The following is a 12,104-nucleotide window of genomic DNA, read 5'->3' on the forward strand; positions in this document are numbered from 1 at the left end:
CACACGGAAAAATAAGAAAACAAAACCCTAGCAACACTGAGGTGATTTCGGGGGAATTTCCGGGCCACGGAGCTGGCTCTGTTCCCTCTCTTGCATGCCCAAGGAGTCATCACCTATGGGGTGGCGAGTCCTTGCTCCTGCCACACTCTGGCTGGAGTCGGGCAGTTGAAAGCTGATGATCAAACCCTGTCGAGTGACTGCTGATATCGCTGCACCCACTCGAGACACACAGGCTCACACACACATACACACACACACACACTCCTGCGCTGACTCATAGCCCATCTTGCAGCATTTTGCCCAGGTCAGACAGGCTAAGTGCCGCCAGATCCTGAGGAGGAGCAAAACCCCAAAACAAGCTCTTTTCCGCAAAACCTCTGCCATCAGCCTTCTCTCAAGCGCGGCGTTTTGACCACGGTCTGTCCCAGTCCCCGAGAGCGTGACAGGCTCCAGGGGCACCTCTCGTCAACGCGGTGGTGAAGCACCTCCCCGACGGCAGTATCTGAAGGCTTTGGGGGTAAGAAGGAGAAGAGGATCTCTCCTGTTGATTCAAGCACAATGCGTGCCCAGAGACGCTGGGGGAGCCCAGCCCATTTACCACACCAGAATCTTCCCCCCTTCCCCAGGGTTAGCTGTGCCCGTTTTGCTTTGGCGCACGACGGTACCGCACAGCCGAGGCGAGCCCTACAGCACTGGGCTGCCAATGTCACACTGGAGGCGGCACGACACCACTGGGCCACAAAACTCAGGCAGGTGGTCTGGGAAGTCAGTCTGTGAGGTCTGTCCGTCCCTGTAAGGCAGCTCCGTCACGACCGATGGGACTTTCGCGGCCGGCCCGGCAGCTCCCAGCAATCGGAGTGCGATGGGAGTGCAAAGGGAAGCAGGAGGATATTTTGGGAACCCACTGTTTCCAAACCGCTGGGGGCTCGGAGCTTGTCTTGAAACTGTTCAGACCCGGTGTGGAAAATTTGTGAGCAGTGCCTCAGGGGAGGTAAGCAATGCGTGGGACTGGTCTCGTGCAGGGAGAACCCTGAGCCGGGCACGGCTGGTGCTCTGCCTGCTGGGGTGCGCAGGCAATGAAACATCGCTCCCCGCCTCCTCGCCGCTTGATGCGACACCCGGCAGAAGCGATTCCCAGTCTGTGCCGAACTCAGCCCTCGCCCCTGCGGCAGTGGCGGCTTTAAAGATGAACGATTCCAGTTTGGTACATGTGAGAAATGAGTACCGACCGTCCTCGAAGGAACCGCCTGAGGCGCGGGAAAGGCTCCTCTCTCCTCTTTGGCAACTCTCGAGTTGCCTAAGACGTTACGAAAGGAAACTTGCAAAAACCAGGAACCGGTAACAGCGGAGCCTGGGCCACAGCATCGCACGTGGGCCAGCACCGCCTGTGTCGCAAAAGCCCTTCTTTCAATATTTGTCCAGCACGGATGTCTCACCTGGCCCCCTCCTGCTCGCCGGAAGCGGTGGCGGAACGATACCTCTCCGAACCACTCTCCAGCAAAGAAAATGTATGACCAGCGTTTGACTCTTCGTTATTTCAATTCGCTGAGGACAAGAACAAGTATGGGGGAGACCCGGGGGGGGGGGGGGGAGAGGGAAACGAACGGCACGCCAAGAGGCACGTTGCCTTCCCTTCAGAGTCAATGACCACACGACAAGTCCAGCTGGCAGCCACCTTCACGGGGACCAGGAGGTGCTAAAGGTCCAGAAAACGGGCGGGACATGGGGCCAGGGCAGGGCTGCATGCAGAGTCTGGTCCACCGGCACCCACTTTCGACACTCCGCGGGACCATGCAATGCCCCTCGCCGGGAGAATGAGAGGGCGCGCACCCTGCATCGAGGGGACCCGGAGCACGCCTGGCCCTGCCTGTGCTGGAGTGCTCGGCGCTGTACACGCCCCGGCCCAGTAAACCGAGGCTTCATCGAGGGATGGAGCCCGACCCTGGCTCGGGAAGGCGGTAAAGATCTCCTCTTTGGGCCTGGGAGCCCCTCAGCACAACCGAGAAACCACAGAGACTGCTTCTCTAGGGCAAGAAGAGTGCCTGGCCCGCGGAAGCCCATCCCTTCCAACTGACACGTTTCCCCTCGAGGACTCTCGGGGCCGGAACGGGGCCGGAAATCGGGAGCAGTCTGTCGCCCCGTCGAGGCTGCAAAGCTTGCACGGCCCCTAGAGATGCTCTGCAGGATGCCAGTCCCGGCCCGCGGACCGTGCCCGAGGTTTTTGGCCCTGGCGGGCTTTGCACCTTCCAGGGGTCTGCCCCTATCATCACAAACACCATCACACCCATGCTCCTGGCTGCCTTAGCGGCGGGCGCGGCGGCGAGCATCTCCCTCAGGGCACCCACGCAGGAACACGGGACGAGCCCCTCCGCCGCGGGATGAGCCCCAGGGGGAGATGCGGAAGCGCTCGTCCTGTTTGCCTTTCCGCGCTCGCGGAGCCCCCCCGGGGATGCTGCGTGAGAAGCACGGCCTCGCACTGGCCCATGGCGGGGAGAGGCTGCCGGGCTCCCACTGCCCCCGAGCTCCCCCGCCGTCGTCCTCAGCGCCCCGGCTTCTACTTTCTGCTACGTTTTACCCTGGAGAGTTAGGACACGGAAAATGGTGGCGTTAAGGGAGCAGCAGTGAAGTCCGAGGTGAAGAGTTCTTCACAGAAAGAGTGACTGGGCATTGGAATGGGTTCCCAAGGAAGGTGCTGGAGTTACCGTCTCTGGGAGTGTTTAAGCAAAGACTGGATGTGGCACTTAGTGTCATGGTCTAGTTGACAAAGTGGTGCTAGGTTATAGGTTGGACTCGATGATCTCAGAGGTCTTTTCCAACCCAATTGATTCTGTGATTCTGCGACACAGGTGAGGGGTGAGGTCCACAACCCACACCCTGCTTTTCAGTCCAGAGTCTTGTGAAGTAGCTCCAGACTCATGTGATACTCCAGAATAACGAATCCTGTTAGCTCAAGCTGAGGCAAAAGACCAGGTCCTCTGAGGTCCCCAGGTCTGTTTGGTTTCCTATCCAACTCTAATCTTATATTACCTGCATATTTGCTGATCCAATGCCTTGAAACCACAGGCATGGGAAGATAAGCCAAGAGAGTTTCACCTTCCTCCGTGCAGGCATTACCCAGTACTCTTCTCAAATCTTCCCCCCCACCCTATCAGTGTTTAATTAAACAAGAGGTCTGGGTCCATAAAGTCTCAGTGGGGCAAATTCCGAGTATGGCCATTTTCTCCTCAAGATTATAAAACTCACCACCTCACCTGCTGGGATTGTTTGGCGTGCTGCACTCTTTCAGAGATGCAATGTTTGATGCAGAAAGGAAGCAAGAGTATTTTAAAAAGACTGGACCAGAGTTTGCCTGGTATCTACTCAAATGATATTTTACCAGAATTAAAAAAAAAAAAGTCCGATTGCAATTCCCGATACAAAATAGCACTTTAATTGAGCAACTCCTAGGATTATTATACCACTGAAAGTATAATCAAAATTAAACTTTGTTTAGTGCAACCTTGGGGGATTATGTGTTTCATGGTAATAAACTTTTACACAACTTTCCTGCTCTGTAGACGAGGGGAGGAGACCCGCATGCCAGACATAGGGCAGGTCTGCGCTGCCAGGCGCTGGAGGCCCAAAACCACTTCTTAGACACGTCTGGGGGAGCTCTTTTGCTTCCTGCGGGCCAGCAAAGCCCCACCAGCCCACGGCATCCCCCGGCCACGCAGCCCGACCATCCCCGGAGGCAGGTGCCCGGGACCCGGGCAGCTCCCCCGGAGCAGAGACTGGCCCGGGGGTGCGGAGGGAGCAGAGGCGGCAGCGGTGAGCCCGCCCCTTCCTTCGCCGCCACGTGAGGCCCATAAATAAGGAGAGGAGAAAGGCTCCCCCCTCGCCGACGCTACCGGGGCGAGCGCGGCTCGGCGGGGCGGCGGCCCCACAAAGCCGACGGGGCGGCCCCGGGCCCTCGCCCGCCCGGCGGAGGAGGCGGCACCTGCAGCCGGGGTCGGCCCGGCTGCGCGCCCTCCCCTCCGAGCTGGTACCTGGGCGCTGGGTTGGTAATGCACCATAGCGGGCCGCCTTTCAGGCTCTTTCAAACCGAGATCGCGGAGGTCACCGTGTCTGCAAACCCCCTCCTTCGGCCGCTCGGGCCGGGGTGCCAGCGCGGCAAGCTGGAGAGCAGGCACAGCCCATGGGAATCCCAACACTTGTGCCGCCGGCTCCCCCGGCCCGCCCTTCTCCCCCCTCCCCGCCCCGAGGAGCCGCTGAATGTAACAAATGAGCTGCAATCGATCTGCGGGCACGGGGGAAAATCAAATTATATGGTGCGGCTGGGCGGCCGCGGCCGGCAAAAGGTGCGGGCGGGCGGGCGGGCTGCCGGCTCCCCTCCGCCGGCGAGGCTGCCAGTCCTAGCCCCGCTCGGCTTCGCCTCTCGCTCCATGGAGTAGACTGAACTGCGCCGGCCGTGACAAGGCGGGGGGTCGCTGGCTGCGAGGGGCTCGCCCTGGTCCCGCCAAACGCCGTTCCGCGGCCGATGACTCCTGCCCCGAGAGGCGCGACGGCGGCTCGGTGTCGCTGCCCACCTGCGCGCAGGTTGCCCGGCTTGCGGAGGCGCGAAAGCACCTGCAAAGCACCTGCGGGGGAACGGGATGAGGGGGACCGCAGCAAGGTCGTGCATCAAAGGTCTTTCCTCCCTTGCTGGTGCCGCTTTCAGGTCTCCTCTCCGAGCTCCTTTTCCGGGCCTGGGGCTGGCACGGGGAATCAGCCCCGTCCCAGCATCGGTGCCGCCGGGCCTGTGCAGCATGTGCGGAGCCCGGGGCTCGCCGCCCGTAGGACGCAGCGCTCTGGCGAGAGGCGCGTCGGGCACCCGCCAGCCTGGACGAGCAGCACCTGCCGAAGCCGCCGGCTGTGAGCAGAGGGGGTTCAGACAGCGAGCTCGTACCTGAGCCTTTTTCTCGCCCCCCAGACGTGCGTGGGCGAGCGGCTCCGCTTGGGAAAAACCCCGCGCAGGGCCGGCGGTTGTCGCGGGTCCATGGGAATCTGGCCACTTGTGCCGGCCGCAGCCGGGAGGGGGCTGTGCTTCCTTTACAAAAAGAGACACAATTAAGCAAAATGCTCAATGAACATTATAAATGATGTGCAATCGCCTCGCAGATTGCTTAGCAAATCAAATTATATGGTTGCTCACGGATGATTTCCATGTCCTTTAAAGCGCAAACAGGTACTTTCTGATTCGAAGAGGAGAGGAGTGTTGGTAGGTTTTTTCCTAAACAAAACAAAACAACCCCCACTCCCCCCCCCCCAAAAAAAAAGGGCAGCGCTTTAAACATTGCGGAGCAATGCCACACGCTGAAAGGCGGCTGTGTGAATATTCACGTTCTCCTTTGTTCGCCCCTGAATTTCACAATAGCCCGGGGAGGGCACGTTCACTGCGCTCTTGTAAATTTACCAATCCTTGACTAAAACCGCCAGGCACCTGCTTGGCAAAGCACAAAGCTGCCTACGTTTCCATCAACAATTTACTGTTTCATCAGCTTCTAAACTGACCCGTCAATGGCAGGGCTCAAAGCTAATATCATTTAAATCAACGGAGATGGCCTGGTTCGAGGCTCCGCCGGCTGCGGGAGCGGTTCAGGTGCGAGCGGGGTGGCCGTGCCCAGCCTGCGGGGTCAGCCGAGGCTGCCCTGCCCTGCCCGGGACGCGGGGAGGCCGGAGGAAAAGGCGGCCACGGTGCGGGGTGGAGGAGGCCGGGCGGGTGCTGGTTTTGCTGGACGGGGACGGCGCAGTGACCCCTTTAGTGCATGACAGCGGAATGAGACGGCAACAAACCCAACCAGCCGCCTCAGGGAACAGGTTCCTATCCCAGAGGTTAACAGGGCCCTTCCTTTATTCTGTTAAACACCCGTGTCTCATCCTCTCTTCCATAAACAAAACCAGCTCCGGATTAAATAGAAATAAGGTTTTCCAGTCATTGCTCCTTTTTGTGGGTTAGAGATTCCATTAATTTTCTGTCCTCTTCCCTTGAACCCTCACTGGTTTACGCCCATCTGCTGTGTTGGTTCCTATGAAAGATTTCAGTCTTCAAGGGATTTTCCCTTAGGTCTATATACAGTCACCATGTTCCTTCCCAGCTCTCATTTTGCCAGGGCAAGCAAATGAAGCTTGGAATTAGACTCTCCCCTTCTTTTCCCTGCCCTTTTCGTCATATGAGTTATCTGCTGGGACAACCAGAACCATAATGGTACACAGCTGTCCAGGAGAGCTCTCACAGCTCCTTGGAGAATGCCATCAGCATTTGTCTTTCTGCCAAAATCCCTCACTTTATACTGCAAGGGTTGTATTTACCTTTTTCATGGCCATGTTCCTTCATAGGCTCATGATCACTTTGCCATTAACTAGTGCCCCAAGGTCTTTTTCCTCCTCTATCTGGCAAGGCCTATCAAGACCACAGCCATAGCACACGTTCTTACCGCGTGTCCTTAATGTGTGACGCTTTAACACTGGATTTCACTCCTTATTCGCCACTCTGGTACTCACAGTCCTAGGCTTCCTTTGGTGATTCTTAAAGCCCCCTCCATGCTAGGATGCCTTTCCTGCTCTGTGACTGACAAATGTTGTTAGCAGAGTCCTTCTTTTGCTCTACAGCTCTTCATGAAAAATTTTCTCTTGAGTCCATAAGACCTGTGAGACCTGGACCATGGCATAGATTCATGTGTATAAGAGCTCTTGATACATTTCTCTCTCTCTCCCTTCCACGAATTTGTCTAATGGATTTTAGAACTCAAGCAACAAGTATTTTTATTAATATCATTAGATACTATTTAGTAGAGTTGAGTTTTAAATTAATGATTCTTGTCTTGGAAAGAGGTAAGACTTCGAGATGCAGGAAAAACCAAAGGCTTAAATGTACCTTATGAGTCCACATTCCTCAGGAATCTCCCATCAGCTACCATCCAGCTCCCCAAGTGTCTCTTACAAGGAGCCACTCTACACTGTTGGTGTTGCGTTGAATAGTCTTGGCTGTAATATGATGTTAAAATGATGATTTTTAACAGGAATGGCTGTCTTGCCATGGTTGTTCAGTTCCAGGAAAGGATTTCCAATGCAGATCCCTCAAACCCTACTTCTAAGTGCAGTTACATTTTTATCCAGCCCAGAGTTAGACATTTGTTGGCTCCTTATTGAGTCCACTGGGTCACTCCTACATTCTTTTTTGATCACCTGCCTTTCACTTTACCAGGAGCCTTGGGGCTGCATGCCCAGCACCTACAATTTAGGCATTGCAAAACCACATGTCTGCATCCATTTAGCCCTGAGGCTTTTATCTTTGTGGCAAATTATTAACCAAGTCAGGGACATGAAAAACATCTACACAAGGAGATGCTGCATTTTTTTTTTTTGGAAGTTGTCCACACATGAAAAGTACTGTTTTACCTAGCCTGGTAGCTCTTCTCATATGCTCATCTTCCAATAGGCATGGGAAAACATTGTGCTTTCCACTCCATGAGAAACTTTCTCACAAGTAGGATTGTTTTCATGTCTCCTCTCAATGACCTCTTCCTAAGACTAAACAAATCCATATCTCTTCAGTGTGCACTTTTTAAACATCTTAACATTTTTATGCTGTTAGCTGCTAATTTCTCTGTACCGTTTCTTCAAGTATAGTGTCCAAAACCAGACACTGTACTTAGGCTAAGCCTCACCAGTGCCAAGTAGAGCAGAATAATTACCTCAGGGTTTTACCCCAAACACTGCTGTTAATATATCCCCAAACGACATTTGTTTTTCTGCATCTCCCTTTTTACCTGGTGCATGGTTCACAACAGCCAGCTGATCCATTCCTACTGCTGCCTTATCAGTTATTCTTCATTTCACATATCACACATTCGATCTGTCTTTTGTCCCAAGACTGCATTTTGTACTTGTCTTATTACAGTGCATCTTATTGATTTCAGGCAAGCTCTCCAATCTGTGAAGATCAATGTGAGTCCTGATCCTGTTCTTCAAATCAGCCTCTCTCAGCCTTTCCCAGCCAGTGCTCTCCAGAGTTGAATTACACACTCTCTTTTCCAGTAGCCTATTTTTTGTTGAAAACATTGAGGCTGCAACAGACACCCACAGGACCCCACTGGGCACATCCAGCTTCAACAGTGAACTGTGGATGAGCACTTTCGTATGATTCAAACATTATCTGCTCATTCTAATCTCTATTTTATTGAGATCTCATTACATGGTTTTGTTTGTCAGAAAAGTAAAGGTTTTTGACACTAACAGAGTTGACATATATCACATCTATCTCTTCATACACTTGGTTAGTTAGTCCTTCCAATAAGGACACTGAATTAATTGGAAGTGATATATTCTTGATTAATCCATACCAATATGTTCTACTGCTTTCTTATCACTTATGTGCTTACAAATTGATTAATAATTGACTCGAATTATCATGGTTACGCTGATGGATTTATACTTCCCAGGATCCTCTTTGCTCTTTTTTGGGCTTGTAAACACATGCCTCTGGCATCAATATCCTCAAGCAAGTCACTTAGGGAGTGAGTCATCATTAACTTTATCTCCATCCAGTCAAGAGCTGGACACTCATTAGGAGAGGAATTCAGTTCCTTACACACAGGAATACGACACATATGGTCTAGTACTGTTACTACCCAATGTCCAGGACTATATAGTACTTGGGGCTTGCAGACATGACACAGGATCAACAGGAGATCTGCACCTTTCTGGAGGCTCAGCTGGAACTTCCATTCAGGCTATCCATGTGGGATACCTGAAAGCATCCAAATGTGATAGGGCATCTATATCCATATGAAAGTAACTGCACTCCTAAGTATAACACCTTATGGTGTTCATTAATAGTCAAGGGGAAAAGATGGGTACAACAAAACACCCTCAGGAAGGAACTTTTTTAAGATGGAGTCTGGTGGCCTTTGAAGATGCCACTCTTGTTCCACTGGTAACAGAAGGGGAAAAAAAATCCAGAAGGATAAAAAAAAATACCTTCAAGTTAAAGGACTAATATTTAGGCAGCTACATGTTTTTCAAGGCATTCCGACATTTAAATTATTCAAATGCCTAACAAAAGTTTTGAATTACTTAAGTGCCTTGCACCTAGTCTGGCCCGTGCTTGGTCTGGCTGATTTTCAGCACCACTGAAGATACTCCATGTAGGAAGCTAATTACTTCAAATTACTGCTGGAGCATTTCTACGTGCTTAAAACTCTCTAACAACTACCAAGAGAAATTGCACTGATTAAACTTTAGCTTGGGTGTTTTTCTTGATTCAGAGCAATCCAGGGTTTTATAACTCAGCCCTATCTATTAAATGCAGAAAACACCCTTTCACTTGCTCTCAGGTGAGAATAACTACAGGGAAGCTTGCTTTCATGCCCTAATCTGTGGTAACTGAGCCATATGCACCCAAGGCAGATGCACCATGCAGTATAAATTGGGAAACTGGAAATTTACATGAGCTGCTCATAGCCCCGGAGCCATGTTAAAACCTTCTTTCAATTCTACAGACAGTACACTGGTGGCAGGACATACCTAACTCAACAGCAAATGCAATAAACTTAGAAAACAACAAATATCACATCAGATGACAATTGCTTTTTTTTTTTTTTGGGTTACCAAAATGCTCAAGACCTCTTCTGGACATAGCAAGTCCCAAAGGTGCGTGACCACTGTAAATCCCCTGCATGCATACACTTGGGCTCATCTAATGTACAAGACCTCTATGATCAATTATAATTGAATGAATGAACAAATGACAGAGTATGGGTGAGGAAGGGGTAGCTTGAGAAAGCAGCTTCTCCCTCATCTGTGCCTTTATTTGCAAGCTGTCATAAATCTGCAGGAATAATTCCACTGCCAGTAGCTTACAGGCTGTTTAATTTAATCCATGCCTCCATCGGCTTCCCAATCAACAGGGCCAACAACGAGTTATCAGATCCAAATGAGCTGCTGCAGTTTCCCACCCCAGCATGGGGACTGAACCTGAATTACCCTAGGCCACCTGTCCCTGCTCACCACTGCAATGTACAGTAGAGGGATTTAGCCTTATTTGTAATCTTTTGTCTGCAGCCTTGTTGTTTGGGTGGGGCTGCACCTGTTCATGGAGAGTGGGAATCCCTTAATTACGGCTGTGGGGCTGGGCAGCAAGTGCTGGCCCTGTGTGCTGGCACACAAAGGCTTAGGGCAATGCGTGTGAATTCAGTGCCCTCTTTTTGCCATGCCAGCTTTCACTGCAAATCCTCCACAGGTCTTCACAGCTCAGCTCCTGCATTCCCAGGGCTTCTGCCTGGTGTTTCACACACTAGATTGTCCTTTTTTTAGCGGGCAGAGATGCTGTCTCCCTATATTTTGGATTCTTGGGGTCTGTAATTGTTTACGTATAATAGCTGAGGGACAATAACACATTTTAAGGTGTATTTCTGGTTATAGCATCTCCAGTTCTTTCTTGTTATCAGGTGCAAATTTGGTTTACCTGGTGAACATATACCCATTGCTTTAAACTGTCATGGTAGTAACAACAACTTCAGCCACAGACACCCAGGTTACACACTCCACTGAATTCTCAGAGATGATGTTACCCATAGTATCAATACAGGCTGGCGGAGCAGCCCTGACAACAAGGACTTGTGGGTGCTGTTGGATGAGAGGCTGGACACGAGCCAGCAATGTGTGCTCACAGCCCTGAAAACCAGTTGTATCCTCGGCTGCATCCAAAGCAGTGTGGCCAGAAGGGTGAGGGAGGTGATTCTGCCCCTTAACTTCACTATGGTGAGACTCCACTTGCAGTGCTGCATCCAGCCCTGGGGTCCCCAGCACAGTCCCCATGAACCTGTTGGAGCAAGTCTAGAGGAGGGCCATGAAGATGATTAGAGGGATGGAGCACCTCTTCTATGAGGGAAGGATAAGAGGATTGGGATTGTTCAGACTGGAAGAGAGAAGGCTTCAGGGTGACCTAATTGTGGCCTTCCAGTACCTGAAAGAAGCTTACAAGAAGGATGGAGAGAGACTATTTACAAGGGCATGTAGCAATAGGACAAGCAGTAACAGCTTCAAATTGAAAGAGGGCAAGTTTAGATTAGATGTTAGGAAGAAATTCCTTACTGTGAGGATAGTGAGGCACTGGAACAGGTTGCCCAGAGAAGCTGTGGATGCCTCATTCCCTGGAAGTGTTTAAGGCCAGGTTGGATGGGTCTTTGAGCAACCTGGGCTAGTGGGAGGTGTCCCTGCCCACAGCAGGGAGGTTGGAACTAAATGATACTTACAATCCCTTCCAAACCAAACCAGTCTATGATTCTATGATGCAACCCCACTCTCTTCCCTTGCTAATCTGTTACTTGCTGAAGCCCCTGTCCAGCCACTTCACTTCAGTTGGTGCCTCATTCCTTCTCTCCCCTGCCCTATACACCCCTGTGCCTTTTGCTCCCTCTTCTCTCTCCCTGCCCAAGCTCTGCCCCTCTTCATTTCGAATGTTACTGTCTCCCACCAAATGCCAGCAGAGAAGATACTGATGGCATACCAGCCTCCACCTTTTAGCTCCAGAGGCCAATGCCACACAGACCTCTTATGAGTAAGTTTGTGCTTGGATTGCACTCCAGGGTGGAAGCGCAACCTGTTCACAAGGAAACTAAGGTGTACCTGGCTGCCAAAATCGACCAGACTTCCATTAAGCGTGAACACAGACATCCCCAAAACTCACAGCACTTTTTCCCACCTTTTTCCAGGCCAGCTCCCCAGATTCCCCACGGGAAAAGCCGTCCAGGCCCGGGAGCCGTGAGGGCCCGGCCTCGGGGCTCTGCCGCCACCTCGTGACCGCCGCTTGGAGCGGCGCTGGGATCTGCCTCCTGGAACATTGTGATACCACTGAAACGGCCCTGAAAACGGCAGAAATTTGCTTTCTCGCTAATTCTCGCTGAGAACGGCGCTTTTTATTTGCTGTGGTGCTGCCCAGGCTGGGGGATGTCGGTCAGTCTGCTCTGATTCAGGGTGAAGGCTGGAGCAGGTACCAGGCAGGTGCCTAGTCTCGCTGCGAGCGATTCCTGCTAAGGGAAGGAAGAAGGGGCTCTTGTGGTGCCCCCTCCATCTTGTCACAGCAC

This window comes from Neopelma chrysocephalum, unplaced genomic scaffold (genome assembly GCF_003984885.1).
Source record: "Neopelma chrysocephalum unplaced genomic scaffold, ASM398488v2 Primary Assembly neopelma1_102, whole genome shotgun sequence".
NCBI classification, from domain to species: Eukaryota; Metazoa; Chordata; class Aves; order Passeriformes; family Pipridae; genus Neopelma; species Neopelma chrysocephalum.